Raw genomic sequence first — 7,715 nt, forward strand, 5'->3', positions numbered from 1 at the left:
GGAAAGCAGGGATGGGGGTTACGGACGTTATCTCTATCAAAGTGGATGAGCTCCGTCTCCCACAAACCGATTAAATAAAGAATATGAATCAATACATTGTTGACACTGATTTGAATTTCATGTCTTGAGATTCCTCTTCAGCACAGTGAGTCTTTTTTCCTACCAAATTTTCTGGGCCACGTGGGAAGGTGGCATCGAGGGTGGGTTGGATGGTATTGTGCACTAGCTCAGTCTATCCCTGCATGTCAAGCTGAGCACACTCATGAAAATTTCCCAGGAAGACAACACCTCCAATTACAGCAGTGGAATTACATAACTGGCACATTTAGTAGTTGGAGAAGAGATTTCTCTGTCAAATAGAGGGACTCAACCCATGAAAACTGAACTTTATAAATGAATAGTATAACCTATACAATGTAATTAAGAACCTCCCTGTAATTATAACCACCCTGTCCAGCACATACTCCTTGTCATGCCTATTTCCATATGGGGGACGGTCTTGGTATGTGGTTTGAGTGGAGGGTTGGGGATTTCCAAGAGTAGGAGGATTAATAAATTGATCAGTATACGTAATTGCTCAATGTACTTTATATCAAAAGTGTGTATGAACTGACGAGGAATGTTAGTGGGGGAGGGAGTAGTTGGGGGTTTCCTAGAGTAGGGGAAGATGAGTAGGAGGGAGAGATGTGAAGGGGGAGGATTTCTTAGAATGATAGGTCATCCCCAGGTGGTCTAAGCTCAACACATAGCAGAACAGGTTAAGGGGAGGGGGTCATAAACAAATCAAGTTTGCCCCTTAATGTATGCAACGCACAGTTTGGCGTGATACACCCAATACCTCACTACCCACATGGTCTCAAAGAGCTACCAGCAGTTGGGAGAAGTAAGATGGATAGTTTTTAGTTTCCACAGTCCCCATCTGCACCACACTTCTTGGTGGCAGGCAGTGGTGGCACAAAGATATGCTCCATGGTCAGGCAATACAATCAGCCAGACTTCAGCAACCTGCACCCCACTGACAATATTGCGGGAGATATAAATCGAGGTGAGTGTAAGATTGGCTAGTGATATGCATAAGGCCCAGATGAACATCATGAACATGCTTTCAATACCCCACAAGTCTTAGGTGCTGGAGAATTGCCGCTAGCATACCTTGAACAGAGATTGACAGTTGGTCTTTTGGATGCCTGGGTGTAGCTGAAGTCGCTTCCCAGGGTCAATGCATCCTGGCGACACAGGAAGAGAGCAGTATGTAGGAAGATTGAATGCACTAATGGGCTATTCTGTCAACAAGCTTTCTACGAATTAATTTATTATTTATGTACTCACTTATTACTTTCTATAGTGTTTCTTTCTGGTTACACTAAACATAGTGAAATTAAAAAATGCAAAACGTTTCCTGTCGAACACCTTCCACTCATTTCTGAGTTTCAGGCCTCTGACCCTATGTAAAATGACACTTCATTCTGAATTAACTGAACCTCTTCAGTATTTGGGTCGTTATTGAGTACACAGGAGAGGATGGAAAATGTTTTGTCAAACAGCTAGCTCTCCCACATTTGATGTATTTCAGATTTAGTCAGATTTGTGGTCACAGTTCTTGAGATACATAAAGAAATCATATCACTGTGCTTTCAACTACCCACTTTCAAATACTTTTTGAAAACAATTAAATTTTATGGCTTTTGATAATAATTCTTATTTCTCAAGTTCTAACTACTTTTCACACAAATCCGATGGGTTTTTTCTTTATAAATGGAAACTGAAATAAAATGACTACTGCTAACAATAAATATACTGCAAGGGAACTTTATGGAAATAAAGTAAAAGTAAAAAAATGAAAGATTGGGATTATGGTTACTGACAGAAAAGTTAAATAATAATATTATTAATAAAGATATTGGAGATATTGTCTATACAAATCGAAAAAAGAGAACTTAAACCAACTATAGGACCATTGTGTAGCAACATTGAGATTATAAAAATAACCGATTTTATAGACTATGAAGGAGAAATGAAAAATAATAACTTTATTGTAAAAGAATTGGCATGAGAGATTTTAACAGTTTTTTAAATCTATACTTTCCAAATTTCATTCAGCAGGATATAGAGTTAAGGAAAAAATTACATATCTATTAATTTACAATACATTAACAATTAAAGGTACTAAACACATTATTAACAAAATAAAAAATTATAAAACAAAAAATAAACATACTCTAGTTATTCCTCATAAGAGAGAATTAGGTGATGACAAATTACATATACTTTTAAGAGAATTACCAGAAATTCTGGATGAACTTGAAAAGGAACACTATTATTTATTGGATTTAGACATTAGACGAGATCTTATAGGAATTTAATAAAGAAAAAATTAAGATTACGTAACCAACGATTTTAGTTTTCTAAAACAAGGAGAATACAAGCATGATTGTAATGTAATAGTAAACAAAGATAATTCTGTTAGAAAAGACTGTTGAACTTTGATTAATTATAATTCTAGAGGAAAAATGTACAACAATTTTATTTCCCAAATAACAAGTCCAGGAGTAATTAAAAAACAGGTAGCGATATAATACACTGTTAAATTGTTCATGTAAAAGACTAAAAGAAACGTTTCCTTCAAAATAACGCAAAGAAAATGGAATAACAAAACTGGAAGGAACAACTTATAATTATAATATTCCCGATTTACAAAAAGAACAAGAATTGAATCCATTAACAGATTGTTTAGAATTAACAGAAACTAATAGCAAATATTTCGAGAAAGCTGCTTTTTATTCTGTTCCAGTAACTGAAATGTGGGAAAAATTAATGGCTTACTTATAAAACAGTTAAATTGTTTTCAACAATCCTTAAAAATGGCGCTATTGGTGTATTATAAACTAGAAAAAGTAACAAGGATACAAGTAAGAATAGGAACAGATAATAAAGACAAACATAGACATAGGTAGATTAATTTAATGTCTACACTTGTTTGCAAAGCACCTAATGTTCGTTTGTTTATTAGTTTAACAAATTCGAAACGAAAATAAATGTAACAATTTTTTTCTGATGAATGATGGTCGTTTAAATTCAAAACGATAAGAAAAATATCATTTTAATACGTCAATTTTTTCTAATATAATGAATGAAGTTCGTTTCCGCAACCACACTTTTTCATACCATCATATGTAATATCTATAGATCCATTATTGACTTTATTAAAAAATTAACATTTAATTTTTGTCCAATGTGTATCAGGTAAAGAGTCTTTTAAAACTTCTATATCTAAAAATACTCAATGACCAAATGTTGCACCTGTAACTTTAGTTTGCTTTATCTAATATGGCTTGTGGACTGTAAGTTCAGACACTTTTAGAAACTCATTTTTTTGAATACATATAAGAAAATAAAAACAAATTTGTGTTTATATCTGCTGTTATATATTTCATTTTCTTGTTATTTGGGGTACTTTTAATTTTATCTAATTTAACTTCAAACCTGTAATATAAGTCTCTATTTATTGATTCAAATTTCTTCTTTTAACCAATAACTGAAACAGAAACAAACTTCCATACTATCGAAATAAAAAATTTATCTCTCTTTATTATTTTTGATTTTAATATTGTATACAACTAGCTCTAATCTTCATTTTAGAAGTTCTAATCACTTACAGTTTTTTATCTTTGTTTCCTAATATTTGACACATGTTTATATTTTTTGGCATTTTCTTTATCTTCTTTTTTATACAATAAACTGCTTTGTCTTCGAAAATTGCTAGTGTTCCTAAGTAAATTATTTTAGAAAGACATTATCTATTAAAAGTGGAAAGACCACTTGATTTCATTTCCAAAAATTTATCTTCTTTAGGATAGTAATTTTTTGTAATTCTTTTTGAATAGTACTACATAGAATACAAATAAATACTCCTTTTTCAAGAATAATAATATTTTTAGAATCCTATTTGTATGTGGAGCTTGAACAATATATTTATATATATCATTCATTATTATTTTCACCTAAAACACAAACATTTGTAAACTTGTTTTTATCGTTAATTACAAAAGAATGCAGTCTACAAACTGCAGATTCTTAAAAATCTATCCAATGTCGTTCAATATAGTTTTTGTTTCATGATCTGTTTCTTTCTTAGTTGTTACTTTTCCGAAATATTTTTGTATTGTCTGTTACCCAAACATTCTAGTTTTCGTTCTTGTACACTTTAATTTTCTAATTCTTTTTCTCATTTCTTAGCGATTTATAAATATACTACATTAAACAGTTTATCTTCTTCAGTAGAATATGGATAAAGTTTGCTATGACTATATATAATTTTTCTACACACAAATGAAACGAACTGTTGGATTTAGAGAAGTAATTCTCTCCAGATTTTATAAATATTTATTCTACAGAAATTAAATCCTCTGTCCCTTTGAACATTTATACACAATTACTACATAGCATGTTAAAACCAAAAGCAGATAAAAGAAATTTAATTCATATTTCTCCTTCTTCTTAAATATGAGATCCAATTTTTATTTGTATTCCTGTTGGTTTTAGCTAGTTATTATTAGATATAACGTACAAGATTCCTAAAAGAGTACTTCTATTTTGTAAGGAATATGTTAGTTTTCACCACATTTTACATATTGGGAAAGAATATAAAGAATATTTTTGAAATATTTGCTGTTATTCGTTGTTAGCTCTAAACAACTTGTTAATGGATCGAAGTCTTGTTCATTTTGAAAATATCGAATAATATAATTGTAATATGTTCCTTCCAGTCATGTTACTTCGCTTTCTTTATATAATTTAGAACAAATCCGTTCTTTTTATCTTTGATCTGGATAATTGAAAAAATATATAACATGGTTACCTAATTTTTATTTACTCCTGGTCTTGTTATTTGGGAAATGTTTTTATTTTACATTTTAGTCGAGAATTAGAATTAATCCAAGTTAAACAAACTTTTCCAATGCATCTATCTTTTTTCTGTTGCATTATAATCGTCAAAATTTTCTTCATATTCTGCTTGTTTTCTAATATTAAACTCATTTATTAGCATCTTTCCTTTCTTCTTTATTAACTATTAAGGGTTTATACAAAATTTTGTGTAATGTACAAATCCAATAAATAATACTGTTGCTTTACAAGTTCTTACAAAATTTCTGCCAAAGAATACTAACAGTCTATTTATATATTTGTTATATAATTTTTACTTTTGTTAATTACACTTTAATTATTTGGCAATTAATAAATATGGAATATTTGCTTTGACTCCATGTCCTCATAAATTAAATGCAGAAAATCTAGATCTTAAAACATTGTTTAAACTTCCATATACCATTTTTTAAAAATATATTTCTCCTCCACAGCCTATAAAATCCATCATTTCTATAATCATAGTACTGTGACAAACTGGATTTTAAACTGGTTTATGTTCATCGCATTTTTCAACTCCATTAGTACAGACAATACTTACAATATTTGTAACAAGATTATTATTATTTAAAGTTTCTGTAATTAACCAGAATCCAAATCAATCGTTTTTTTATTTTCACATTATTATCAGATAGATCCCATGCAGTGCATTTCTTGTTGGTAGTAGACATTGTATTTTCAACTTCCATTTACAAGGAAAAAACTTAGATTTGTGTGAAGAGTAGTTCGAATTAGAGAAGTATACATTATTACTAAAAAATATAAAATTTAATTGTTTTCAAAAAGCGGTTCCAATGGGTTGTTTAAAGCATAGCAATGTAACTTTTTTACCTATCTGAATCAAGAGACAAGTTCAGTGAAGGAACATCAAAATTTATAAATAAATCTAGATATTGTGTATAAGAGTTGTTTTGTAGTTATAGAATTAGTATGTGCTAGGGGAATAAAAGGAATATGAATCGTTCTATATAGGAGCAACTTAGAAGTATTTGAAAAAACAGTCAAAGCAATTCATTTATGGCAAAAATATACTTACATTGTTTTTTACCATGTAAAAAATCGCCCTGATATTTTAATTTCAAAGAAAAGATGATTACATTAAAATGTATGTCATCGTTGTCCAAAGGGGCTAGAAGGAAATGTGTTAGGTTATGCATTATTTCCAAATAAGAATAATGATTCAGTAGAAATACATGTGAATGATGATGAGTTATGGTACTTAGAGATAGAAAAAAATACCCCAATAAATCAGACCTCTCTATTGGAAATTTCAGTTCATGGCGTTTCTCAGTAACTAGATTTAGTTCATTCAGGTGTTTATGAATCAATAATATATCCATACTTAATGGTTCACATTTAGAATTATTTCAAGATGAAATCGATGGTGTTCAAAGTCTGTATGGTAACAAATTTCAACACAAACGACTTTACCAAAATATACACTAGCTGTACCATTGCCATTAGAAACGAATCAGTCAAAGCACTATGTGGGAATTCGAGTTCTTTTTATTTGTGCATGTAATTTTATATATTTTTATAAGAATTGAGTGTGCATAGCTAGTGATATGATTGCACAATTAATGACTAACTGGTTAAAATTTTTACTGCAAAATTTACAAAATAGATGTAGTTGATCAAAGACCAAATAGTGATATTATTTTATTTGTTGATGATATTACATATATGATAAATTTATCAACAGAACTATGAAAACTAGTTCTCCAGACCAACATTTCATGACAACTAATCAATAAAAATTGCACTACATTTCTAATGAAAATATGAAAGCCATCTGGCAGTTAATTGTAATGATCAAAACCGGTAATGGTACTTATAGAAATAGGAAACTTAAATTTGTGGCTGGTTGCTGTCTTTACTCCATCAACATTTGTTTTCAAGTAACAGCCATGGTCTCCAAGCATGTCATCATATGATAAAATTGCATTACTGACATTAGAATTAATCCCTGAATATCCAAATTCAATAACTGTTGTAGGACTAATCTGGTAAAACTTTTTACACTTTAAGGATTGTTGCTATATAGGGTTAAATAAGTGTGGTCTGAAATATAAATCATATGTAACTATAAGTAAACAATTTCCAGGTTTACCTTCAGAAGTATATATTGCCATCAGATAAATTATGGGATAATGTATTGTTTTCAGGAACAATACCTTTTAGGAATATAATGAACTCATATACAAATTAGTTAAAGCTGGTAGAACTAAGAAACTTCCTGGCAGATTAAAACTGTGTGCCCGACCGAGACTCGAACTCGGGACCTTTGCCTTTCGCGGGCAAGTGCTCTACCAACTGAGCTACCGAAGCACGACTCACGTCTGGTACTCACAGCTTTACTTCTGCCAGTATCCATCTCCTACCTTCCAAACTTTACAGAAGCTCTTCTGCGAACCTTGCAGAACTAGCACTCCTGAAAGAAAGTATACTGTGGAGACATGGCTTAGCCACAGCCTGGGGGATGTTTCCAGAATGAGATTTTCACTCTGCAGCGGAGTGTGCACTGATATGAAACTTCCTGGCAGATTAAAACTGTGTGCCCGATCGAGACTCGAACTCGGGACCTTTGCCTTTCGCGGGCAAGTGCTCTACCAACTGAGCTACCGAAGCACGACTAACGTCCGGTACTAACAGCTTTACTTCTGCCAGTATCCATCTCCTACCTTCCAAACTTTACAGAAGCTCTTCTGCGAACCTTGCAGAACTAGCACTCCTGAAAGAAAGGATACTGCGGAGACATGGCTTAGCCACAGCCTGGGGGATGTTTCCAGAAT

The 7,715-nt window shown here is 31.6% G+C and overlaps 1 non-coding gene across 1 annotated transcript; it reads right to left on the reverse strand.

Annotated features, from left to right (window-relative positions):
• Positions 1 to 7,177: 7,177 nt before the first annotated feature.
• On the reverse strand, positions 7,178 to 7,252 carry Trnas-cga (transfer RNA serine (anticodon CGA)). Its single transcript has one exon. It is a non-coding gene; the product is annotated as a tRNA-Ser (tRNA).
• Positions 7,253 to 7,715: the final 463 nt, after the last annotated feature.

Source organism: Schistocerca gregaria, chromosome 4 (assembly GCF_023897955.1).
Source record: "Schistocerca gregaria isolate iqSchGreg1 chromosome 4, iqSchGreg1.2, whole genome shotgun sequence".
Classification (NCBI taxonomy): domain Eukaryota; kingdom Metazoa; phylum Arthropoda; class Insecta; order Orthoptera; family Acrididae; genus Schistocerca; species Schistocerca gregaria.